At 38.8% G+C, this 27,886-nt stretch overlaps 1 long non-coding RNA gene across 1 annotated transcript; it reads left to right on the top strand.

Annotated features, from left to right (window-relative positions):
- Positions 1 to 27,434, top strand: LOC133501258 (uncharacterized). The gene is made up of 2 exons (XR_009795140.1): positions 1 to 201; positions 27,249 to 27,434. It is a non-coding gene; the product is annotated as an uncharacterized LOC133501258 (long non-coding RNA).
- Positions 27,435 to 27,886: the final 452 nt, after the last annotated feature.

Genomic DNA, 27,886 nt, shown 5'->3' with positions numbered 1-27,886 from the left:
TTCAAAGCCGTGTGCCGAGCTCAGTTGGGGGCCTTCAAAGCTGCCTTCTCTGTCGGCAGGTTTAGGCACAGAGAAGGCTTCTTGTTCTTCAAGGATTTGGCTGACAAATAACGTTGAGCTGAGGCTAAGGCAACGAGCTTCCACGCTGACAGGACGGTCGTTGTACTAATGTGCTTCGAAGCAATTTCTACGTTTACCTTGGTGAGTACATCTTTTGCTTTGTTGTGCTTTTATTTTGTAAAAATACATTTCCCAGCAGAATTTCCATGCGGATATATATATATATATATATATATATATATATATATATTTTTTTTTTTTTTTTTTTTTTGCCACATTACGTACATGTTTGCCTATAGCTCAGTTTATTTATGTGTGGTGTGTGGAAATGTGTAGCTCCTGATGGATTTAAGCTAACACCTTTTTCGATGTGGTGGTTTACGTGGAGTGGAGCTATATTTTAATGGTGGCTTTTGGATTCCAAAATAAAATGGAATATTATAAGTTATTTAAGGCATTACACTGTTTAGTTGTAAGATTGTTTTGTTTATGAAAATGTCACATGGCATTGATCAGGCTTGTAGTAGTTCTTTTCACACTTAAAGTGACCATTGATATGTCATGTCTGAGTTAAACTGTGAGAGGAGGCAACAACTGGTTTCTCAGTGTGAAAAAAACCCCAAAACAAAACAGGGAGGAAACACAAGCCTCCTCAACTCAATAATTACAATAGAAAAATGGTATTCGTGGAATGTCCATCCATCCATTTTCTGAGGCACCTATCCTCACAAGGGTCACAGGAGTGCTGGAGCCTATCTAAACTATCACCGTGCAGGATGCAGGGCACACCCTGAACTGGTTGCCAGCCTATTGCAGGGCACATGGAGACAGACAACAGTCGCACTCACGATCACACCTACGGACAATTTAGAGTCTCCAATGAATGCATATTTTTGGGACGTGGGAGCAAACCGGAGTGCCCGGAGAAAACTCATGCAGGCACGAGAAGAACATGCAAATTCCACACAAGTGGGAAAGGGATTGAACCCTGGTCCTCAGAATTGTGAGGCCAACCCTCCAATCAGTTCCTCCACTGTGCCCATTTATGGAATAGAATATGGAAATCATGATGTAACATTGCAGTAATACAGAGTATTAGCATGTGGCAGATCGTGAAATGTAAATAAATCTGATGTTCATATTTGCAAACATGTCCATGTCCACTACATACGGTTTGTAGTTCTAACAATAATTATATAACTATAATGAATATTATGAAATGATGATCATAACTCTTTAAACATGCACTTCCTACTATGACCTCATCAACATGAATGATGTGGCAACTATATTGCAATTGTTTCAAATGATCAAGCAATTAAATATAATGCTCTTAGCCAAAATACATATTTTTTAAACGTCTCTTTACAAACAGTTTTTTTCCCAATTTGTAAAAAATATGATACAGAGCATTCCTTGAAAATGGATCACCAGTTGACCATTAACTATCATCATCATCATCATCACAACGATAGTGGGTTGTATTTTTTAACAGACTTCATGAAATAAACGATCTCAAAGTGTAAGTGCAACATCAAAAGACAGCATTAAAAGCTTGGCCACTCTTAAAGAAAACTTAAAAGAAACAAAGCTAAGCACAATGACCCCAAATGGAATTGACCAAATGTTTTTATAGAGAGGTTCATTTTAAGCCTTTTTAAAAAGCATTCACAGTCTGTGGAGCGCTTGGATGATCAGGTAGAGCATTTCACAGACTGGGGGCAGCGGAGTCAAGGACACATTGCTTGGCCCTCAGAGGTTTGAGAAGGTTGGCCTGTCTAGAGCAGAAGCGACTAAACCAGTAAGATTTTTGTTTTTCTGTGTGTGTGTGTATGAAGGGTCTGCGGGTGAACGTTTACACAAACAAACACATCTAGGCCTGTGTTGCACTACAAGGACCTTCTGCTGACCAATGGGTGTTAATTTATTTTTACTTTACAAATTTAATACAGGATCAAATAAGTCATTCAAATTCCAAATCTGTAATCGTCCCATCTTTCTAGCAGTGTTTCCAAAAGGCCACATCAAGTCAACCTTAACAATCTCCAGAGATCCAGTTGATAGTGCATTTATTATTGTACTTTTAGTTTGCAGTACAGTTAGGGCACCAAAATAGATTACAATTTTGTAACAACATGAGATTTTAATATGATACCCCATCAATAATAGAGCGGATCGTTGTTATCTTGTTGTTGTTATTTAAAACAAACCTTAGATATCTTAGATAATGAACGTAAAGTTTTGAGTAATTCTGTTTAATCGATACATGCGTGTTAAATTCAGCAATGAAATGTGAATCCTGCTGAATTTGACATGTGTAAAAATATTTGAATGCAAGGGTTTATGGATCATATAATTTCTATTATGTCATTATGTCATGGTAGTGCAGTATCTATTGTTACAATAAAAAAATAAGGTATTTCTGTAGTATCTGTGTGTAAGTTAGAAATATTTTAAAACGATTAGCTACAAGCACACAGTAAACAATGACGATGAAAATATATTTATCTTCATATCTAAAAAAATGCATTAGTGTGTTACTCATTATTATATGTATTATGTACTGTTTAGTGTATTAAAGATATTTACAGAGTAAGTGCATGCATTGTTTATGCATGGACGAGATTACCAAGATAGTACAATGTATGGAAGGAATAAAAATACACATTCAGTGCAATATTGCAGTCTAAAACAACATTATATATGGTGATGTTAACATATAGTTGCCTACATTGTGTATATAGAGTATTTGTGTAGTTTTACAATATTTAATAAATGTGTTTTTTTTTATAGCCGATTAAAGATCTTTCTTTTATATTCTGCACCTCAGCAAGCTGCTCGCCTCATTTTGTTGGAAACTTGAAAAAAAAATCACAAGTAGGGAAATATTATGAGAAAATTTGACATTCCAGTATACTGTATGTGCTTCTCCATATCTTGCTGTCTTCAGTTACATATACACTATATTGGGACATATTATAGCTATTTTTCTTCAATTATATCAGCTGTCTCATAATCAATTTATTGTTGGCCAAATATTGCGATACCATCATAATGTTATTCAACGTTAGTTGGCTGCTGTGGAGTAGAACTGCTGCAATTCGCTCGTATAACTTAGTGATGTAACCAAAATCCTCACATCTCAACACGACGCAGTACTGTTTATCCCCAATAGTAAATGTATGGTTAAAAAATGGCCTTTTGACTCTTGCAATCAAAAGTTTTATCATCCTTATGAAGGCAAGTGGATAAAGGTGTACATAATGAAGTGTCTGGAGGCTGCGTTATTTAAAACAAAAACAAAAAAAAAAGAAAGAAAGAAAAGCACCAGCTACTGTAGATGCTTCTTTGTGATAGCGGTTAGCGTCACTTTAGTTCCTGGAGTCATCACACGTTGACACATACTTTTGTAGTATCCTGTTCTTTTTTTTTTTTTTTTTTTTTTGCCTTCCCAGATACTCTTTGAACTTGTTTGGGCTGCACCTGCTCTTAAGTCCCCTTGTCCATCCCAGATCACAGGATTCGCACCCATACACACAGTGGCCCTTTCTGTTACTCCAGCTCGCATTGTCCCCCTCTTCGGATAAGGGCATCAACTAAATGGCGAAATTGTAAATGTAAATTGCAGGCCCGCCGGCGCCTTTATAGCTCGGGTAAGCGTTACTCTTAAAGAAACCCCGGCCTGTGAGACTGAGGGGAAGAGATCGAAACAGGCAGCCATTATAATCAGTCATTCAGCCTTTCGGAGGAGACGTTCACCATTTGTGGTTTGTTCTAAATTTAAAGGGAACCTCTGTGACCTCCTGGCTTTCACATCAGCCACTGAGTCCCCCTTAGTACCCCCTCCCCTTCCTCCCCTCCTCTCATCCCCTGCTGCATTCCGTCAATTTCCCTCTGAAGCTCAATGTCTCTCACTCACGCGCACCTCTTCTTTTTGCCAGCTTCTTTACCTTATTTTATGACTTTTATTGCACTGAAGTCATGATAAGAAATGAATTTTGATTGCAGCATATTGTTGTCTTTACCATTATTTGTTTTTCTATTTTGTTGTTGAAGATTAGAATCACAGCCACCTTCTTTTCCTAGCAAACCGCCATGTCACTCAGTCTAACATCAGTATAAAGTGTTTTTCGAATTAAGTGTAAACACAGTACCTCCATGGAGGAAGCAGATAAACAATTTACTTTTCCCAAAACTTTAAAGATAAACGGTAGCGCAGTTGGTATTACAAATTCTGCCCAGATAATCAAACTTATGTCACCAGCTGTGTAACATTCTCTTATTTACTAAATAAATGCATTTCATAATAAGAGCGAGTAAGTAAAAAGAGAATGTTAGTCCTTGTTTAAATAAAGTGCTGAACCTATGAAAAACTTCCAATTTCTGTTTGACATCTTGACACGACAGTGATGTTTCAAACAATTTTACATATACAACTTTAGCTTATCTTGACTGAACTGTTTTAGAGGTTATGTTTGTTCAAAACTTTTATTTTGGTTTAAAATGTCACCTCACATAGGACATGCATATTAATGAGAGCTCCCGGTGGGAACTTCCCACTGAGAAGTACGAGCAAATATGACATTGCCTGCTCTATTTTGAGTGCCATTTGTTCCTAATTTTCTCTTGCTTTGTCAGTCATTTTCTGATCTTTCTCTGTGTTGAACATAAGTGACACGCTCTCTCTCACTCTCTCTCTCTCCTCTCCTCTCTCTCTCTCCTCTCTCTCTCTCTTCTCTCTCTCTCTCTCTCCTCTCTCTCTCTCTCCTCTCTCTCTCTCTCTCTCTCCTCATCTCTGTTTGGTCTGTGCGCAGTCACCGAGTTCAGAAATTAGTGCCTTCGAGAGAGATTTGATTGGCGGAACTAGCATGTGATTGGTCGGTACGAGTCATCACTACCACAAGCCTGAAATATGAAAGAAGCACTTCTTTTTTGGCTATGGTGTGGGCCCGTTTGGGACTCCTTCTGGGTCCGGACGTGGAATTTTGATGAATATTTTTTGCAGGTTATATGCACAGGGACCAAAAGGAAGGATTTTATGAAACAATAAAAATATGACAATGTAATGAAAGACTTCAATGTAAGGCTACAGCTAATGACCATTTTCATACTCGAGTTAGCTACTGCAAATTATATCAAACGATTATTTTGGACGGCACGATGGGGCAACTAGGTAGAGCGTCTGCCTCACAGTTCTGAGGACAAGGGTTTAAATCCCGACCCCACCAATGTAGAATTTGCTTCTCCCCATGTATTCACAATGTGCATCAAAGTTTTTTTTATGTTTTTTTAAATATTAACAGCCTTTGCGCGTGTTCACTTTGTACTATTTTATTATATTAATAGTTTACGTTTATGGCTGTGCATTTATGAGCTTATACAGGCTTGATGACCAGCATGATTGAGGCCCAGTGACTACAAAAGCTTCGGTATTTCAATCAGTTACATTGTAGCTTCCCATTATAGTTAATTATTGTTGTAAAACACACCATTAATGCTTTTATATATTGCATTTGCTTAGACCGGCTTGGTGGCTCGCTTAAACCTAGAATGGTTTTCAAGCAGTGAGTGAAAGGCCATGTTTACAAAGTCATCCTGCACATTTGATGCTGTTTTTGGCTTTTCAATTTACTCAACAAACCGCAAAGGTGTCAATCTTGAACCAGGTCACAGATCAAATTTGACCAATGTTGTGCATAATAAAGTGGGAAAATTTGGATTTGGATGCAAGCAGACCTTAAAATAGGCTTGTAGGTTTCGATTTTGAAAAAAAAAAAAAAAAATGGGAGTGCACCCTTCAGTGGTTTTATTCTATTTTAACTCATACAAATGCCACGTGTGACCGTTCTAAATATATCCCGGGTTAAAAAGTACCTTTTGTTCCGCCTTGGGAGATACATTAACAAGCCTTTTGTTCCTTGCTAATTATCCCAATGAATGCGCACAGCCAGAGAAGCAGCATGCAAAGACCCAAGCGTTTCCCTGCATGTGTCATGCAGAAGCCAGCGAAACTCTGCATGCAGGTTGCCTTGGCACATGGAGACTGACAAACAGGCGCACTTTGGGGAAATTTAGATGATCCCATCCCCCTGTCCTGTGTGTGTTTTGAGCTGTGGGAGGCAAGGAAACCCAAGATGGATGGCGCACGCTCCAGACAGGAACTAACTAACTGAACTACCGCCACTGGGCTTCTGTGTTGCCTGGCCTCATTAACAGCCCCACCCTATCTCACCTCTCCTCCGTCTCCTTTTGCTGCAGCACTGAAGGGAGTAATGTGTGTGTGTGTGTGTGTGTGTGTGTGTGTGTGTGTGTGTGTTGTGTGTGTGTGTGTGTGTGTGTGTGTGTGTGTGTGTGCAGAAACTGTGGTTCTCAGCTCTCCACTGTGCTAATCATATTCCTTCTGGCAAGCATGAGAGGGGAGATGGGGATGTGGAAGGAGCAGGAACAGAACGTCTTCTGTTTTTCCTCGTTACTCGTGCCCAGAGAAGGAGAAGCCAAAGTGAAAGTGAGACAGAGGGACGAGGAAAGGGAGTAAAGAGAGTTCTGTAATTAGTAAGGCTTTGCGGTGGTATTCCAGCCTGACATTGGGGTAGAATACCCAAGTCTCCCCCTCCCTCTATTCTGTGTCTCCCTCCCTCTCGACTTTTAAATTATGCAGGGTGAGAGAGGGTTCTTACACGCTGAGGAGGTGTCAGCAGACAGTTGTGGGAACATTGGCATCATCACACCCATCCAAAAGGCACATTCACATTTCGATCTACACACCCGGCTGTCATCTCTGGTCACACAGTACTCTTGTTTCAACACTCTGCCACACTCTGAATAGAATTAAGTGGACGTGTTGCATATAGCTGTAAAATAATCAGAAGAAGGAAGAAAAACACGCTTGGAATGCCAATTTAGAGAGTGGGTCATTGCTGCTAAAGGCATACAGAAATAGTACTGAGGTGTATATCCAAGTTGTGTTGAGTGGAAGAAATATATTTTAACACAATATTATTAGGAAGCAGGTCATGAATACTGTGTTATTTGATAGATTTAAAAAAAACATCTCTTTGGCTGCTAAGAGACAACACAAAACATCAGCCAAAAATGGACTGGACTGAAGAGCGTGCAATTTAAAACAGTGGTGGGATGCTGCTAATTTATCGGACCCATTATGTCAATATGGCGGCACAGTAGTCGACTGGTTAGAGTGTTTGCTTTATAGTTCTGTGGGGTGGGGTTCAAATCCTGCCCACACCTGTGTGGAGTTTGGATGTTTTCCTGGTACTCAGGTTTCCTCCCACATCCCAAAAACATGCATTCATTGAAGACTATAAATTGCCCGTAGGTGGGATTGTGAGTGCAAATGGTTGTTTAGATGTTCCCTGCGAATGGCTGACAACCAGTTTAAGGTATTCCCCGCCTCCTGCCTGAAGATTTGCTGGAAAAGGCTCCAGCACTCCAGCAACCCTTGTGAGGATAAGCGGCTCAAAAAATAGGTATATAGTCAGTCTATTACAAAGGTGTCAAACTCATTTTTTGTCGTGGGCCACAGTGCAGTTACAGTTTCCTTAAAGGCCTATTATGACTGTGAAACCACAGAGAAAAACTTTAATTGATTTACACATGAAATATATGACCTACTTTTGGAATAAGAAATCAAGGTTAATGAGTTTATTTTTGGTAACACAAAAATGCTTGCAATATCTCAAAGTTATTTATGATGTGACAATTAAAAAACAATTGGTATATATTTTAACAAGCATCATAGAAGTTGACCCAGGTGATTTGACTTCACGGGCCACATAAAATCATGTGCTGGCCCAGATCGGGCCCCCGGGCCTTGAGTTAAACACGTCAGTAGGACTGAGACAAAAGTGAGGCGAGTGAACTTACAGTAGTTTCAGAAACTGCCTTTACCCTTGCATTCTTCATTTTCAGCTTGTTTTTATTGCATGAATTCCCTTTTTCAAGCTTCCCTTTCACGTGATCACAGTGTTTGTTGTTAGAGCATTTTTTCAAGAATTATTATCAATTCCCACAAACAAGAAATATGCATTTTTTTAAATTAGACTCAAAGGTGATAATCACTGAATTTGTGCTACTAGAGCTCTTTGCCTTGCATGTTTCAAAATGCTTTACAGTCAATATTTGCTCAAAATGATTTTTTAAAAAAAAGCTGAGTTTTAATTAGAAAACAGTTGGAAGTAGTTGATTTTTTCCTGTGAAAAAATCCTGGGGGAAAGCAGGGCAGAGGTTTGAAGCTTCGTGAGCATAAATGCGACTCAAACTTATTTGCGTGGTGCTTCTGGGCCTCTCCTTTCCATATTTCCAGCAGGTAAAAAAAATATTGACAAAATGTAAAAATTTCCTGCTATACAGCGCAGGACATTGAAGTAGAAGAGAGAGCTGGTCCTCTTCTTCCTCCCCTCCTCTTCTGTTTTCAGGATGTTTTCTGTCCCTCCTGACACCGTCTCTGCCTCTGCTGACACACCCACCTGGAACGAGCGCGCGCGCACACACACACATGCCACCAAGAAGCTCTCCTGCTGTGACAGCAAACATTCATCGCACATGATCACCATGACGATATGGAATATGAATTATGCATTAAGGCAGCCTCGCCTCGGCTGTGGGTACAAAGGCATGTAGGTGATATTCTGCTTCCAAATCATATGGGAAATTTCTCCTTAGTATTAATAATATAATATTCTACCCCAATACATGATACTGTGCTGTTTTAATGCCTTGCAGATTTGTGTGCTATGGTAGGTTTTGCACCTATATGTTGATAAACATCAAATTTGAACACATCGGTGTGCTTAATACCACATATTTCATATCGCTTATCACATGCGTTTCCCACTTGACCTTTTATTAAACTCTTATAGCTGCAGGTGGTGAATGTAATTATATTTTGCTGACGTTTCTTTTAAGATTCTTGAGTGTCATTTCAAGGTCATAGTCGAGTTAAATCGCCCAACAAAGAGAGTGAATCACCGTCATATGAAGAGAGTCCACAATCCTGTGCAGTGATAATAATAACAGAATAATCCAAATTATATTGCACACAAGCATTCCATTAGTCATGATAATAAATAGCTCTCTTTTATTTTAAAACTCGGGCTCGGAGCACCTATCAAACACACGGTCTATTATTAGAAATGTGTCTAAAACCTATCTGACAATGAGATTACTGAAGTAGCAATGGTTCCCACATTGACAGGAAGACAAAAGACACGTCTGGCTATATTTGCCAGGAAAAAAAAAAAGAGTGGCCAGTCCTGAAAAAAAAAAAAAAAAAAAAAAAAAAAATCGGAAAAGGCCCAAAGAGTCTGGGACATTTGCACCGTACAAGTAAATACGACTAATAGGAAGGTTTGATTGCAACAAGGTACTATGAAACAGGCGGAGATATTTGGAGTATAAATAAAATGTATAGATGGGTAAAACTGAACAATCTTCTGATTAAAACGTATGGGGCATTAACATCGGATCAGCACACTGTTGTGGCTCCTCATTTGGCTCCAGCGCTGTCACCTTTTTTCTATTACTCTATTAAAGCACAACACGTTTTGACGGACCAGCATAGAAATAAATGATTGATGATACCAACCATGGAATGTGGTTGTTGCAGTTTAGTAGGGAGCCCTGCATATTTCTCTTGAACGAACCGGTCAGAATTTGGCACATTATTTCCAAACTCTAAGAAATGAAGTCTGTTGACTTTTGTAACTTTACTTGTGCTTTAATTGAATCATATTTCCACACACTTGTAGCACAGTGCAGTATCATGCTGTTAGTACCTGTTGTATCCTACAACTTTGATGATGAATAAAGTGATTGTTAGCAGACTGGTGGTGTCGGCGCCTAATTGGACTTAATATTTTGGCGACACAGTATGACTTTGCACCACTGTCCTTGTTGTGAACTGCTGGTAGCAGCTATCAAACTGACTGAAGCTAGCGATGCTAGGTTAACAGATCAAATGCAATTTTTGTACTTATTATGATTATAAGTATGAGAATATGACAAAAGGATGCCCCCTCAGTTATGCTCCTACGGCATTCATAGACTTTCTCAAGCCACGTCTCCTGCGCTGTTCAAAGAAAAAAAATTGTTCGGCCTCTCTGTGGTGGTCTGGTAGCAAATAGGCTGCGCATCATTCTGGTGTCAGTCTGACTAGATATCATGTTAAAATGTGGAAAGATGGAAAAGGAAACTAATTTGTGCTATGTTAATAACATGTGCTTGCTTTACTTGATTGAATATAATATAAAATGTTGTTGGTGGTGTGAGTCCTATAATTATCAATACGCCAGTACAGGGCAATAGTTAGTCATTTAGGGTCAAAGGCAAACGCAGTCGGGGCCCTCCACATCTGGACGTAACTAAATATATTCCACAAGTTCTACTTCAGTACAATTTCGACAAAAGGTGAGTTTGTAATTTAGGCCACTTTGTCCTACTTTTAAAAACTATTACAGTGATCTGACGACTTACGCTGCGAGTTACGTACCCATTTTTATCTAATTATTGGTTATTAAAAAAAGATTATCACCAAAAAATTTTTATTAACTAAAAACAAAAAAATTAGAATAAATGTCCAGAGATGGATACATTTCTTAATTTCTTCCAAGTGAATCTCAGTGCTTTTCCTGTGAGAACAATGATCATAGCAAATAATTAACATTTTATAAAGTTGACAAGTTAGACCACTTTGATACTACTACGGTCATCTTGGTGATGAAAAGGAACACTTGTGTCACTCTCCACTACCGCCATCATAATTGAATATATTTAGGAATGATCATCATATCGATTAGCTTGTCAAATAATCAGGTGACATCTACTCATGCATTAGAATACTTTGCAAAATATATATTTTTTTCTTATTCTAGGCCATTTAGAGTTAATAGCTTCCTTTTGTTTATGAGTGTGTGTGTGGGGGGCATGGGGGGCGTGGAATCACGTACCAGTGTCTCAAGGAGATGCCCTTTGTAAAGTTTTGGTGACATAAAAACTGACAGAATACATTTGAAGATAAAATACCATTTGCTGTGAAAGTTCAATAATAAGGTTATTTAGTCTAAGACTACCTGCACTCACCTTCTGAAAATGCAGTGGTTCGTTCCACCTGGTAGGACTGACAAATTCGAGGTGACATCCCGAGATACCCAGTGGTCTGAGTACAGACGGCTGCTAGAAGAGAGAGGAAGGGGAAAGGAAGCTAAAAGTAAAAAGCCAAAGAGGATTAAATTAAAACATGTTTTAACTATTAGGGTTAAGAATGATGAGATATCATGGTCAGATGTCTCAAGTTTTCAGAAAGTTCAGTGTGAGGCTGTCTGTTTGTTGAAGAGCAGTTCACCTTAGTTCTGCTGCTGTTTGCTGTCACATCAAAGAAAAGGAATGAGCAGAATGTATTTCGTTAAAACAGTAACGAAAGATAAAATCGCTGGGAACAAACATTGTACAACGATACACACAGTCTGTATATGTGGGCCCAGATTGTGATGCTTTTGTTGCGCGCTATGGAGAATTGTGTTGACTTTTGTGTTGTGTTCACATTTGTTCAATTGATGCATGCATCCATCCATTTTCTTAGCCATTAATTCTCACAAGGGTCGCATGAGTGCTGGGCCCTATTCTAGCTATCCCCGGACATGAGGCAGGGTACACTCTGAACTGGTTGCGGTCGCGAGCTACATAGAAACAAACAACCTATGGGGCACACATTCACACCTTCAGGCAATTTAGAGTCTTCAATGAATGCACGTTTTGGGGATGTGGGAGGATAACGAAGTGCCCAAAGAAAACCCATGCAGGCACAGGAAGAACATGCAAACTGCACAACTGCGGGGCCAAGATTTGAACCCTGGTCCTCAGAACTGTGAAGCAGACGTTCTAACCAGTCGTCCACTGGGCAACTTTCAATTAATTCCCCACATTTTAAAACAATTTATGGAGGGTTAATGGAATTATAAATTTCTTTTCCATTTTTATGATATGGTATACATTATGTTGATATTACTATATTCAGTAGCTGCTGGTTCTTTGTGGGTAAACTCACGCTCACACACATTCAGTAGATACATGCAGAAATATACACACAAATACACACACACACATTATCAAGCTACTCAAGCACCCTCACACCCACACAGACACACACATATAGTGATGTTACTCCAACCCTGTGGACAAGATCCTTAATTAGCATGGTTTGGACACACATAAAATGTCCAAAAATGAACACACCCACACCCGCACACACACGCGCACACCCACACATGCACACACACACAGCTTTCATGTTGGTGCTTGTGTGCTGAGGCTCAGAGGAGTGTGAAGTTACTCATACTGTATTCCCTTGGTGTCCAGAAAGATATCGAAAAGTGTATGCATGTATGTTTTTTGTGTGCACACATGGGTGCGAGCGAAGGCCTGAATTCAGAATTGTATTGATTAAACACAGCAGGGGCCAAATGTGTGAGCACTGCAGATAGCACACAAACCTGCCACTCACCAAAAGCACATCTAACTGGTTGCTTTCGATATGAAAAATCAAATAAATAAAATATCTTAACATGGCTTTGAAATACTGATTGATGTATTTCTTATAACATCTTGCGCACCTTGTTGTCTAGTTTTGAAAATATGCAAATAGATTTTAAAAATAGGAGCATAACGTGATAATAACGTGTTTACTTACTATACAACGCCGTGCATCAATGGGAAACCTAACGACTTTATTGAATGATGGGGCATGGTAATATTGTGACTTCAAAATACAACAATTTAATCATCAAATCCATCTTTACAAACTTCAGGGAAATATTCTGATTGTTGTCCACCCCCACAAAAAAAAACAAATAATAACAATAACAATGTCATGTAAACAATGGTGGCCTGCACAGACATTTGCTTGGACTTTCAATTAGTCAAATCATCTTTTAAGTTAGCAATGGGGACCACAAACACGAAAACAACAAATATATTTTTATCATTTGAATTGTCATTTAATGCAGACCACATTAATATCGTTCATACTTTTTAGATTATGAATATACTATCGTAGTCTTTCTTATAAGGCCCATGTTGTTTAACGCAGTGTTTCCAACCGGGGTGCTGGTGCTCACTCGTGTGGGTGAAAGCTCATCAACGGTGCAGAGCCAAGTCATTCAATGTCATTTGACTTCTCGTCAAATTATTATTGATAAATTACACAGATATTTCTTTGTCATTCTAAGCAAGCGACTCACACTGTAATAACTAAACCGTTACAGTAATTTTTTTTTCTTGATAGATGGTTGACGGTGCAATAATAATAAGGTACAATATGTATCCACATATTGCAATTCATACAACAGAAAAAGTTATGGTAATATATAGCGTAAAATCCCTCTCTTTGTGAGACTGTGACAGAGGTAGCCAGAGCAGCCAAATATTGTCCTCAAATAAGAGTACTGTTAATTTTGAATAATATGACTAAACTAAAAGTAAAAAGTAGTCTTCCAAAGAAATACTTTGCAAGAGTAAGCAAATACTCGGTCAAAAATGTACTTAGTAAGTGGCAAGGAACTTAAATTAGGCCATGAACTAAAAATAACTAAATACAATTCCAATGAAATTGGACATTGTGTTAAACAATACAACAAAAACAATACAATGTTTTGCAAATCATGTTCAACCTATATTTGGCTGAAAAAGACAAGCTAGACTGCTCATCAAACACTTGTTTGGAACATTGCGCAGGTGAACGGCCTTATTGGCAAAAGGTGAGTGCCATGATTGGGCATAGAAGGATGTTTCCTGGATTGCTTAGTTTTTCACTACCAAAGATGCGGAGAGGTTAACCTCTTTGTGAACACATGCGTGAGAAAATAGTTTAACAGTTTAAGGACAATGTTCCTCGTCATCAATGGTCCATAATATCATCAAAATGTTCACAGAATCCAGAGAAATCACTGTATGTAAGTGGCAAGGCAAGAAAAATCCAAAAATTGAATGCCCATGACCTTGGATGCCTCATGCAGGACAGCATCAAAAACTGACATCAATGTGTAAAGGATATTACCACGTGGGCTCAAGAGCACTTCTTAAAACCAATGTTAGTAAAAACAGCCTGGTGCTAAATTTTTAAGTGCAGCTTAAAACTCAAGTATCCAAAGCAAAAGCCATTTATCAACAACAGCCAGAAACGCCACCTGCTTCTCTGGGCCCGAGTTCATTGAAGATGAACAGATGTAAAGTGGAAAACTGTTGTGTTCAGGCATGTCCACATTTCTATTTTTTGGAGAAATTGTGGATATCTTGTCTGTTCATTAATTTGATAATCGATTAGTTGTCGATTAATCAATTAATTGTTGGACCCATCGTGAAAAGACAGGGAAATGCAAGTGTTCATGTCAAATCAAAACAACACAAGTAGAAGGCAGTGTTACTGTTGTATGTCCTTGCTTGTAATGTTTCTCCAGCAAAGTTGACATGACTATTATCCTACTGCGTCGGGCCACATCAAATTAGAAAATTTCAAATCTCCTCCAAACTAGAAGTCTGTTGTAGTACTAACATTGGTCTGTAGGGAGCAGAATGGTGTATTTGGCCACCCAGATGGCCAGAAAATACAAAGATTGAGATGTTGTGCTCTCAATGCAGCCCTACCGCAGACACAATTAACTCCGCAAGGGTAAGCAAATTCCCAAGAGCAAATGCCAATGATTTACATGTCATAATGCCAACATAAAACCATTTCACTTAAATCTCATTTTTATTTCAGTTCACCCAGGAAATGTTGTCCTGTGCAACCGAGCACATACCAGAAACATTCTCTGACTAGATCACAGGATCACAGGATAATGTGTACCAGGCCTTAGATCAGGGGTCTCAAACTTGCAGCCCGGGGGGCATTTGCGGCCCACGAGATGATATTTTATGTCTCCTAAATTAATATGAAAGTTTCATGTTCTTCTTTTTTGTTCATGTTTTTTTCAATGGCGCTTTTACAGTATTGTGTGCAGAGCTGATGAACCTACCGATCAAGGTGGGTTATATTTCCAGGGCGTGACATTGACCTGGCTTGATACAAGCAGAGAAATATTTTTCAATAAGTGAAATTTGCAGGAGCGTTGCTATGAAGAGTTTTAGTTGTTTAGCACACAAACTGTTTACACCAGCTGTGTTTATGGTATTTTCTGTTAAAAATTAATATAATTGAGAACATTGTATTTTCAAAAAATTTCAAATTTAAATTGTGCGCGGATGCATGTGCATGTGCCCAGCCTCGCCCCTAGCAGAAAAATCTAGTTTGAGACCCCTGTTAAATAGTGACATCCTGCTTTGATCTCAAATTACATTAAAGGTCTAGTGTCATCCCTATAAAGTTCTAAAATAGACATTGAAATGAAAAATACATGTATGATTATTCACTTCAATGTCTACACGAAAAAATAAATATGAGCAGAGAGCACGTCATCCATGTTGCGGAAGTCTCCTTCGACATCCAAGTGGTCGCCATACTGGCTGCATCTACTGTCCGTGACGTCACCCCGGACATTCACCATTGAAAACACGCTGTAGCTCCTACTGTAGGACACGCCCCTTCAGCTCAATTTATGAAGGGTAAATCATCAGTGTTCAAGCAATGTCCAGCAATGCAATGAGTCGGCATTTTGGCTAACGGGAAGGAACAACGAGCCACCTTCACTGAGGTAAAACTAATAGAAACAAACAAGTCCACTTGAGGGCGGCCCTGCCATGCATGTCACTTCCTGCTTCTTCTCAAAAACAAATCCCTCGAGAGGATTCTCATGGCGGGCGTTACAAAAAGCTCAATACTTCAAAATCATGTTTTGTAGTGAAAAAACGCATAGGTCCATATCGGCTGCCGTTTTTTCATTAATAACATACTAAAAATCATGCATTTTATGACAGTGGCACTTTAAGTATCTAGTTTAAGTGATTATCACCATCTCACATCTCTTGAAATACAGCAGGTGATATGTATGAGGGCTTGATTGTAGGTCAATACAGACCACATCAGTGTTTATGTGCTTCTGTGGCAATGGTAAAGATGCTGTTCTCCCTGCAACTGGCCTGAACCATCAAGGAGTTCACATTCCGAGGCAGCCATAATTCAGGTCTGATTGGTCAGGTTTGAAGTTAGGTGGAGTTCATGTGAGTCAGTGCAAGAGGACATGCCTTTCAATGGATGTATGATACAAAGCTCATCGATGAGAACATGGATTAATATTATGAGGAACAAAAGTTTCATTAACCAAACCCAAGCTAACAAATGCAAAAAGTAATTTCTTTCTATACCTATATATACACCAGGGAGGCTAATAACAGAATTATATTGGTCAGATTCCGTAGAAAAGCTACAAAGCATATAATTTTGATGCAAAACTTTGTCAGCCTTGCATTTACTCTCTGAGGAAATGTACTTTGATTATAATTATGGGTATTATGTTACTTTCTATAATGATGATGGCCTTTCTTGGCAAAAATGCACTCACATTTGCACAGATTGCACTCAGGCTTCACACCGAAAATTGCTAAATCCCATTTCCTGACATGTTTTCCCCAGGCTGTCCACAAATATCATAACAACCGCTATTCTGGAGCTATTATGGAGAAGGCTGCATGTGGAGAAACACATTGTATTGTATCTCTATCTGTCAGTACATATGTTTTGCTGCTTGTTCTTTCCACCAGCCTCTCGCTCCCATTCTCTCAGCCTCTCTTCCACACTGCTGGGTTTTAATCACTGCTGTAATTGGCAACTCCCTGCTGTGAACACACACCACACACACACATACACACATGCGCCTGCCGCCTTGCTGCTGCAAATCCCTCTGGCAGTGTATGCATATGTGTGTGTGGTGGGGGTAGGCGAGGGAGATATGGGCAGATAAGAATAATGAAAGGAGGAGAGTTTTAGAACTGCAGGCCAACTCACCAACTCAACAATCTGTCTGCTGTGAGGAAGTGGAGCGGTGCAGCCAAATAGTAATTATCTCAGTGGAAAAAAAAAAGACATTGCTGAAGATTTATTGTGGAACCCCACATTGTTGTGGAGTTTCTTGAGAACCTGATGTTCATTTAACTTATTCAAACAGATAATTAAAATTGTGCAAATATCCCATACTATGAAGCTAATCTAGATGGAATAATAAATACACTAATAACTGAGAGCTGAGATGTCTTGTATGCAAAACCTTGAGCATTTTTATCCAATGAAATATCTCTTTATCTCATCAAAAAAGGAAGAAAAATTACATTTATATTTCAATTTTATTCAAACCATTTTGTTCGCTTCATTATTAACGCTGGATATTTTTGTGATGTTTTTGTTGACAGCCTGCTCGGTGACACATAAAATTGTAAACAATACGCTCTTTCAAAAAACAACTATTACAGTCTCTGTATTTCATATATTTTTATATTTGATTTTGTTTTCCATGGCAAAACAGCGTTCATACTTCTTCATTTCATAGTGCCATCTTTTCATCCTTGATAGCTCCATCGCCGTCCTTCACAGTCTGTGAGATAATATATATGATTTAAGTTATACATAAGTCAACTGTTAGTGTAAATCTTGCAGCATGGATAATACACACCATTGCCCTAAATTACAAGCATTTGTCAATGCCAACATAGGTTTTACAAACCCAATTCCGATGAAGTTGGGACGTTGTGTTAAACATAAATAAAAACAGAATACAATGATTTGCAAATATGTTCATCTTCTGTTTAATTTCATACACTACGAAGACAAAATAATGTTGAAGCTGATAAACAAATAATCATTTAATAAGGTTATACCTGCAACACATTCCACAAAAGCTGGCACAGGTGACAAAAAAGTTGAGGAATGCTCATCAAATACTTGTTTAGAACATCCCACTGGTGAACAAGCTAATTGGGAACAGGTGGGTGCCATTATTTGGTAAAAATTGACTTTTCCATCATTCCCAAACAAATATGGGGAGAGGTTCACTTCTTTGTGAACAAGTGCATGAGAAAGTAATTGAACAGTTTAAGGAAAATGTTCTTCAATGTACTTTGCAAGGAATTTAGGGATTTCATCATCTATCGTCTATTTCATTATCAACAGTTTTAGAGAATCTGGAGAAATCATTGCATGTAAGCGGCAAGGCCAAAAACCAACAGTGAATGTCCCTAACCGTCGATCCCTCAAGTGGCACTGCATCAAAAACTCAAATCATTGTGTAAAGGATATCGCCACATGAGCTCAAGAACACTTGAGAAAACCAATGTTAGTTGGCATTACATTCATAAGTACAACTTAAAACTCCATTATGCATATAGCAAAAGCCTTTCATCAACAACACCCAAAGACGCCACTGGCTTCTCGGGGCCTGAGCCCATCTAAGATGGACTGATGCAAAGTGGAAAACTGCTCTGTGTTCTGACATGTCCACATTTCTAAATGTACTGTAGAAGTTCTGTATCAGACATATTCCATCCATCCATTTTCTTCGCCGCTTATCCTCACAAGGCTTGTAGGGAGTGCTGGAGCCCTTCCCAGCCACCAACGGGCAGGAGGCTGGGTAGACCCTGAACTGGTTGCCAGCCATTCGCAGGACACATTGAGACAAACAGCTGCACTCACAATCACACCTAGGGGCAATTTAGGGTGTCCAATTAATGTTGCATGTTTTTGGAATGTGGGAGGAAACCGGAGTGCCCGGAGGAAACCCGCGAACATGCAAACTCCACACAGGAGGGTCCGGGATTGAACCCAGGACCTCAAAACTGTGAGGTCAATGCTTTACCAGCTGAATCACCGTGCCGCCCTCAGACATATTTTAATGCTGAAATAGAGATTACTTGGTACCGCTGCATTTTTACCTGAAAATAATGTACTGTCACAAAACCATGTTTTGGCTAAAATATACAGTTATTTTTACCTGCTTGCATCCTTTAACATGATTTTTTTCGGTGATTAACTGTTCCCAAAGACAGTACAGTATAGAGGGATGATCGATTAAATGTTATGCTTTATTAATTTCTGACTTCTCAGATTAATCAGTAATCATGTAGACATATGTTTTGACAAGAAATGAGACAATTATTCTTGGTAAGATTTTAAGTATTTGCAGTGCAGTTATGATGTACGTACCTGGCTGAAACCAGGATATGTTGCACAATTACCAACTTTTTTTTAATCCACTATCATTTCCATTCTTTGTTTAATTTAATCATAGGTCAGTATTTGTATTAAGAATTAGATAAGAATTAGCTGACGTTTCTTCCCATGAGAAATCATTGTAGATGGTCAGAGACAGTAATAGTGTCCTCTGCTTTAATTTGAATGAGAGAAGCACGCTGTTGTGTCTTGTGCATGTGCCAACAAGGTGCTACTCACAAGCTAAGGTGCCTGGATGCTCATTAACGTTATAACTCCGATTAGGGATCAGCGAGAGGAAGGAGGAAATAGAGGGTTTCATATACATATTAGCATTCTGTTCTTCTTGTTATGCATCCCATTTCATATGAAAGTCCGAAAAAGAAGTTCATTGTCTATTTTTAATACTCCTAATATGGGGCTGATTTGCTCCAGATTTCTTTTTAAATTATGTGTCTGTTTATGGGTATGCAATGTTGCTGAGATTGATAAGATAATGCATAAAAATGGACGAAATATCCATCCATTTTCCAAGCGGCTTATCCTCACAGGAGTGCTGGAGCTTATTTCAGCTAAATGCGGGCAAAAGGCAGACTACACCCTGGACTGGTCGCCAGTCAGTCGCAGGGCAGCTATGGACACCATCACTGAGTAGGAATTGACCCCACGCTACCTGCACCAAAGTGACGTGTGAATTACAACACCATCAGAGACTATGAACCAAAACAGGGAAATTGAGCTTGTTTCGGCACTCCACTCCCTTTGTTCCTAGAATCACCCCCTTCCCCTCCCCACACATGTAAAATACTCTCAAGTGATGCCATCATAAACAAAGATGTTGCAAATAAGAACAACAAAAAAACATTTTACCTAAACATTGTGATTTTTCTTATTACACAACACTGTCTGTGTAAAAATGATATACTGTATATGAAATTCCTGTGAGAACAAATCTCTGGTAATATAAATGAGCAGTGAGCAAGTATTAAAGAAGTATTTCACTGTGAAAATCATGCAAGAAGAATGTGTTTCATCGCAAGAAAAGAGTTTGTTGGAGTTTTGTGTTTATTGAGGCTTACTGGAGCAACAGTTGCCCACCAAATGTGACACTGTGAAAACTATGTGACCAGGGCCGCTCTAAACCCAGTACTTAAGAATCACAGCTTTATGGTTATCATGGCACATTGGCTGCAGAAAGGAAAGTTTCATGCTTTGTGCGTGTGTCCGTGTGTGTGTGTGTGTGTGTGTGTGTGTGTGTGTGTGTGTGTGTGTGTGTGTCGTCGCCTTTTAAGTGGGTCACCCCACCATGTCTAATGGCCCCTTGCTGCGTGCTGCGTCCTGCGCTGAGCTGCTCCCTGCTGTCACACTCACACACACAAACAAACGCATGCACACAGCGGGATAGATTTTGGGGTGTCCCTCACTTTAATACCTTCCACAATGCTCCACCACTTCATCTGTTGCTCCTGTTCCCAAAGTTTAAAGTTGTACAGGGAAGTGGGAGCACATCTCGCTGTACCACCTCCATCTTCAATTTCAGCATCTTAGTTTTTAGATGCATCTATACAAAAATGCCATTTTTCACATTTTGGTTTCTTGTTTTAACCCTTACCTCAGAGGGTGTGACTGGATTATCTGATATATTTTTTATGAATTCAAAATATCATACAGACTGATCATAATGGAAGAAGCATCCTCAAGTAGGTGAGAGTATGCACAACACTTTGAGCTATTCCGCAGCGCATTTGCATTCTGTCGTGTTTCTATCTGCATTGATGCGTGGATTGTTTTACTAAATCCTATTGCTGTGGTTGGATTGAGTTGGGGTGTAAATAATTTGCATTGTGGTGTAAAAATGTCCAAGTCACGGTAGCCATTTTGTCTCTGATGTCGCAAGAACTGCTGCAACCACTCAGCGAATGTGCTACAGTATGTTGCAGTTAGAGCACTGATTCTCTATTACTGCAAAATTAGGAAGTTGCAAGCATATTTTTGTTACATGTTTCTTCTAATTGTATAGTGTTTCACACCCATTTTAGGTTTTCGTATGATTTGTGAGACCATACGCAATCCAGTGAACCTGTCTCTCATGGCGTACACCATTGTTTTAATATCAGTATATTGTATAGTCAGAATAGTAGAGGAGAAAAAGAGGGGAGTGCGAGATGTACAGGGGGTGGGGGCAGGTTGCATGAAGTGGGCTGAGGAGCGATTGCCAAATTCAGATTATTATGCCCAGCACCTCCACATCCTCATTTTGGAGTATACATAAACACACAATTCATACATGCAAAACATGCAAGGAGAACGTAATAATAGTCATTAAACAATTATACATACAGTACGAAAATGAGCTTGCAGTCATCTAGAGCTAGTAACCTGCAAATTGTAAACATCGTGGGTATCACGGCACTGTAAAACCCTGAAACACACACACACACACACACACACACAATTTGAGCCAAAGAGAAGCCAGCTACGTCAATATATTTTCACACTGCACCAGCATACTCTTTGTTTGCCTGTCGACCTGCCAGCGCAACGATGGAGGAGAAATATGATTTCAACGAGTGGCTTTACGCGGCAGAAGAGGCTGCATTGTCGTTTTTGTTTGCGCGAGGCATTGTGGGGATATTTCTTTCTGTTGACATCATTCCAGCATCGCCATTAGGTCCTGCTTCATCTTTGTCTGTCGAAATGAGCGTGTTCGTGTCAAAGGAGGTGTCAGTTACAACAGGAGTGCAATGTTTTGCAAATGTCAGATGTTTGGGTCCGTATTGCTTCATACTGGCATGTTAACGCATTAGTGGGCAGTTACAACCTTTTGTCCACCTGTCTATAGAAGCAGCTGTTTGTATTGCCACATAAATACTCAGTCATAGAGCACAGGGGTTCCATCCTCATTCTTTGACGAAGGTATGCACATTATGATCAACATATTTATACGAGTGTAGCAAATAACATTACATTTGTTCCAGTTTGGACTATTTTTGCTGGTTCAAAATGTCACCCTCTCAATTATTCAACAGGAAGAGTGACTACTTAGCATATCAGCATTTTAAAAAAATGTCAACAAGGTTCCATTTCAAATAGCAATGATCTTACACTTAATCTTACACAGACACTGCTACATTTCGAAGAGAAATTCAGTTATGACGGGTCTTAAGCATCAAGCGATGCAGACAACTACAGAGAAGAATTCATTTGTACTGCAGCAGGCCTCAGTGAGCAAATTGTTCACAGTTGTGGGAATACATGAGAATGGATTTAGACTTTCTTTTCAGGTTGTATTCGGTGACATTTCCACACAGTCACGCACGCACACACCTTTAGTGTTACATGCTACAGTCACGTCTGTGCCTCTCACACTGTTTCTCTTGTATTTGTACCCATCCATTGTCAGTAATACTGCTGATTACCTCATGTCTGTCTAACTACCGCTCTACATGAGTGAAAAATACAATACTAATGTATTGTTTAATGAATACATTTTTTTGTGTGTGTGTATGTTATCAGTGGCCTGTTTTGGTTGCACATCCCCGCAATCGATTGTACACTTTATTATGCTTATGCATTCTATTTGAACTCAAATGCACCAGGGCTTGACGCGGGCCACTTTTGCAGAATGGTGATGACACTGAATGGAGGCTATCAGCGCTGCTGCGGCAAGCTTCAAAAGAAAGCTGGCGCTCGGTCAGCCTTTCTCCGTCACTGAGGAGACGTCTTTGAAAGCCCTCGCTGTTCACGTGAAAATGCAGCGCATATGAAAATCTTTCAACACTTCAACTAAAACCCAACATGATGTTGTTTCCTTGAATACATTTCCTTGATATTTTGTTCCTGATTTTGTGGCAGGTAATGAACCTTGAAGTCGATTCATTGTCTAGAGATCAATAGTGTTGCTTTTTCTCTTGGCGTCACAGAATCCTTTTGCCGATGAGAGTGCGAGTGCAGTGTTGACACATGTTAGTGCTGCCTGATTAGTCAACATATAAGAGAACACGCAGCCGCTCTATCACTATTCAGCCATTTTGTCTCCCTGTCTGTCACACTGCTCGAGTGTCTGTGTCTGTGGCTTTTGTTAAGATAATGTTGAAGAGAGAGAGAGCGCGAGGGAGACGACACCGTGAAAAATTACACAAACCACAGCCGTGTCCTTTTTTTAATTTTTTTTTTAACTTTAATCCCTGCATTTTCAAATTTTTAGCATTTATTTCCTGAACAGCATCATGTTACAGTCATAGAAAAATTGCAAAAAGAGGGTTTTTAATTGTAAAAATGGTTAGAATGTGCTATTCAAGGTGCTGAGCACCCACATCATTCGGCCTGTTGTCTGTTGTGTCTTAAGTGGATTAACGGAGCAGTGTGAGAGACACACAGTCAAAGTGGCAACCAGAACCGTTGTTTACAAGCTTCTGTCACCTCTGTCTCTTCCAATTTTCATACAATACAGCATTTTTTTATGTCCTCTCTACATTTCTGCCAAACGATTGCATAATCTTATTTTTCAAATAATGAATGGGGAAACAATTGAGCACGTATTAAATGTTCAATGGTGCTATTGTGTAGTGCGCATAATATTGAGTTAAATTGGATTCACATTTTAATCTGCATTGGCTAAGAACACAACTCTCGTCTTTAAATTTAAAATAACAAAAATCTGAGTCTTGGTTTTGAATTCCATACACTACAAAATAAGACGACGCCCTGACTACTAAATCATTAAAGAGTAAATACATTGTAATTTATATTACCATTTTGACAGATTGGTTTTGTAAAATCCAGTGGCAGAAAGAAAACATTGTTTTGGGTTGACAGTGTGTTTTTCTTTTTTAGACCTCTACATATTATAATATTGTTAATGTAAGATGTGTTAAACTGTTTTTATGAGTGATAGTGATATGAGCATAGTAGTGTTTGCGAATATGTGCTACAGTGCAGTTTAAAATATACTGCATAGCCAAATAAAAGAGCAGTTACATTGAAGACAAAATAAAACACAGAACCACAACCATTAAACATTGTTGTCAGTGTACACTGCATATAGTCTCTATGTTATTTTTTTTTATTGTGTAAATAATTAGGACTGTGATTAGTGGCTGCAGTATGAGTGTGTTTTAAAATATTTGGTGAGCAATATATACTTCCCTTATTTCTTTGATGTGCAAATTGCAAAAATGTGTTGACAAATAGTATGCAGTCAGATGTCATTAATATTATTTATTATGATAACACGGTGTTCTCTAAAGTACCCAACTGGGTTTTATTCAAACTTTCACTGAAACCATACCTGTATTTTTCCACAGCTTGGTTTATTGCACAATATCATCATTTGTGAAAGCCATGCAGGCAAATTTTGAATATTTTTGCTTTTAATTCAGGCAAATTTATGCCTTGACAAAAATGGATTTAAAAATAAAATCCCCTCACTGCTGGGTGTTGTGAGTACATGTATATGGATATTTGAAACGCAAGAGAGTCTCACATTGATGAGAATCCTGATGAAAAATATATCCTTGAGCTTTTGATCAGACTATGAAAGAGCACTAAATTAAAAACATGACTGATGCATCAAAAGCTTTTAGATTTATCTTGCTGCATATTTGTTATCTCAATAGATAATAGATGTAGACTTCTCTTGTATCTTTATAAATGCTATTTCAAGCATTTGTAAAACATGTCTATGTGTTAGCACTTAACCTCAACTAACGATAAGATATCTACAGGTATAAGTGATTTTAGTTGTACAATGACTTTGCTTTTAGGCCTTGATATAATTATCTTTTTGTTTTATTTCTCTTTGCTCTGAAATTGCCCCCACTTTTTTCCCCTTGTATACCTAGTTTTAGTAGATAAGGTTTGACTGTATGTGTCAACCTGTATTATGCTGCAGATTACATATTGTGGGTTTGATAAAAATTCAGCTTCGCCATAGGTTTGGACTTACAAATATTGGAAATACATTTGGAATTTGAAGCAGCCTCTAGTTTCTATTTAGCTTCGTAGAATGTGTGCAACTGTTTTGATTATTATTTTACCCAATATTTAGATAAAATATAAAAAGTCAAGTGTATTGTTCCAGCCCGTTTTGCTTTATGCCATTGTCTTAATTTGTACTGCCATATTTTTGTTTTGCGTACATAGTGTTTCGTTTCATAGTCAATGACCACTGACATTGGGTTAACCTAAATGGCCTTTTAACATTTAAAAGGAGGGTCCTGTCAACACCATTGAATCTATCAGCCCCATTCAGTCCCATTAGCTTTCATTGAGGCCCAAGCTTGAGGATGCTATTCATGTCCGATGTCTATGTAAACACTAACGTGTTGTTGTCATCGTGAGTGTGTGCGCGTGAACGTGCACATGTGTGCGTGAGACAGAGAGAGCAGGAGAAAGAGAACCTACATCTTTTTAAGAGGGTTTAGCCTTAACAATACTCCTTGTCTTCTGTCTATTTTACATTCTTTTTTCCTCTATCACATGCACACATACACACGACGAGGATCAGTCATGGTAGGGGTCGTTGGTGGGGCAGCTCGATATTGTTGCCTATAAGCTGCTTTGGAACGAGTTTAAAGGACAATTCCAAGTATATTTGCTACAAGAAAAGGCTCCGCGAGCTTGATGTGTCAGAAGCAGATTTAGCACGGAAGAAGGAGTGTCTCCATACCTTCTCGGTCCAGCCCATCCTATAAGTGAATAGAAAATGCGATTGATTTGCTCATGATAGATTTCAGTTTAAACGACATTGATATAAGCCCCATGTCCGTCTCAGCGTTTGGCGTAAAAGTCCCTTTCTAAATTGATTGAACTGAAGGTGAACTTCAGCCAGCCATTCAATATGTTGCTTTATGCCACAAATTGCTGATTTAAGATTAATGCAATATGTAATGTAGGTTTTATTGCCTGAATTTGACAGGGCTTGCCATATATACTGTGAAACATGATAATATAGTTAATAAAATGTTTAATCCCTTCTGTGATGATTTCCTTCCTGAGCAAAAGGTTCTAATGTCATTGTCATACAAACATAATAATAATAATAATGAAAACAATATGGCCAGCAGAGTGAAGATTCAATTTCCCATTCGGGGATAAGAAAAAGAAAGATTGTTTGCTAAGTAGACTAAACAAATAAATTAATAATATACACAGTGTCAATCAAAATGAAGCATTGTCATCTTTGTAAAGGCAGACTTTTGCATACAGTTTTTTATGTGGAACTATGAAGGTATCCTTAATGAATTGTCTATGAGTGTGTGTGCTATTAAATTGTTTTTACAGTGTAATGAAAGTATTGTTATAATGATCACATTTCAATTATTTTTTAGTATGCACGTTTAAGTGTCAATGAATTCATATATATGCAGAATGAAGGAAATGGATTTTTCTTCCTTTTAGCTAGTATTCAGTATATTTTCCTTCTCGATCACTCTGAGCCAAGCCACTTCTTTTTTAACATGGCTATTATGGCACAATATGCCTTCAATTGGTGGGAGTCTTTTTTTTTTCTTTAAACCAGATGAAGTGATAGTAGTAATGACAGTAATGACCATAATAGAAATAAATAATCAGCAGTGTGTGTGCCATGTAAGTGATGAAAATGGTCTATAAATGTAGATGTGACTGACTTTAATGAGCATCTGTTGACCATAATCCAGCGGATGAATGACTTTTAGAGGCATTAAACCCCTCAACTCTATTACTACTGCATGTGGAGTTGAACATGACATCGTAATGAAATATAAGGAAGATGTTGGTGGCCTGCCTGCCGCATTTTCAATGTCAGGGTGATAGAAATCCAGTGTAAAGCCTGTCCTTCCCAGACTCTCGATTTATAATAAACATTGTTCCATAAATTATAATTTTTGATATGAATATGGAAACTGGTCTCGACAAGGTCTATGAGCATAACTGTGCTTTGAAATAGATAAAGGAGAGAGAAAGGAAATTCATTTTGATTAGGGTTTTTGTGGGGTGGGGGATCGGGGGGGCATTTGCACATCACACAAATGTACAAAATATATATTTTTATTGATTTTAGCAGATTGTGTCCCGGAGACCCGCACTATCCTCTGCTGCCAGAAGCCGCTGAGGAAAATATCGCCGCAACTTGAACTGGCAGAATGGAGGACACTTACCATGGCAACGACTAATGCAGTATAGATGCAAGGACTGAGCCTTGTCTGTTGCTGCAATAATACAAGATTCATTAAAGCCAGGTGAAATGCCATCGGGGCTCTTGTTTTAAATCACCAAGAAGTGCATTTGATGTCTGGCAGAGTCACCTGGCTCTATAGAAATGAGGCTATTGTTCCCTGTATTTGCTCTGTCTTGTCTATCATGCAGATCCTCAAGATATGGTCCAATGCATAATAGAACCACTCCATTTCTATGTTTTTTGTCACAAAGTCAACAGTGTTGTCTATTTTATTGTTTCCCATATCACATCATAATACCCCATCGAGATAATCCCTCAGGGTCAAATGGGATTCTTACATGCCCCCTTCCTGATGACTTCTAAAATGTGTTCCTCCTCATTCACACGTTACTGCCGATTATTGTTCTTTGGAGGAAAGCAAGATTTAGCCAATTTTATTGTCAAAAGTTCAGTTTACTTTATTGAACCTATTGGTACAGTTGATTATTGCGACAGGCATTAAAGCAGACATCCAAAAACCACAA

This window comes from Syngnathoides biaculeatus, chromosome 5 (genome assembly GCF_019802595.1).
Source record: "Syngnathoides biaculeatus isolate LvHL_M chromosome 5, ASM1980259v1, whole genome shotgun sequence".
NCBI classification, from domain to species: domain Eukaryota; kingdom Metazoa; phylum Chordata; class Actinopteri; order Syngnathiformes; family Syngnathidae; genus Syngnathoides; species Syngnathoides biaculeatus.
Note: the sequence above shows the minus strand (reverse complement) of the source record. Positions and strands in the feature narration are given on the sequence as shown.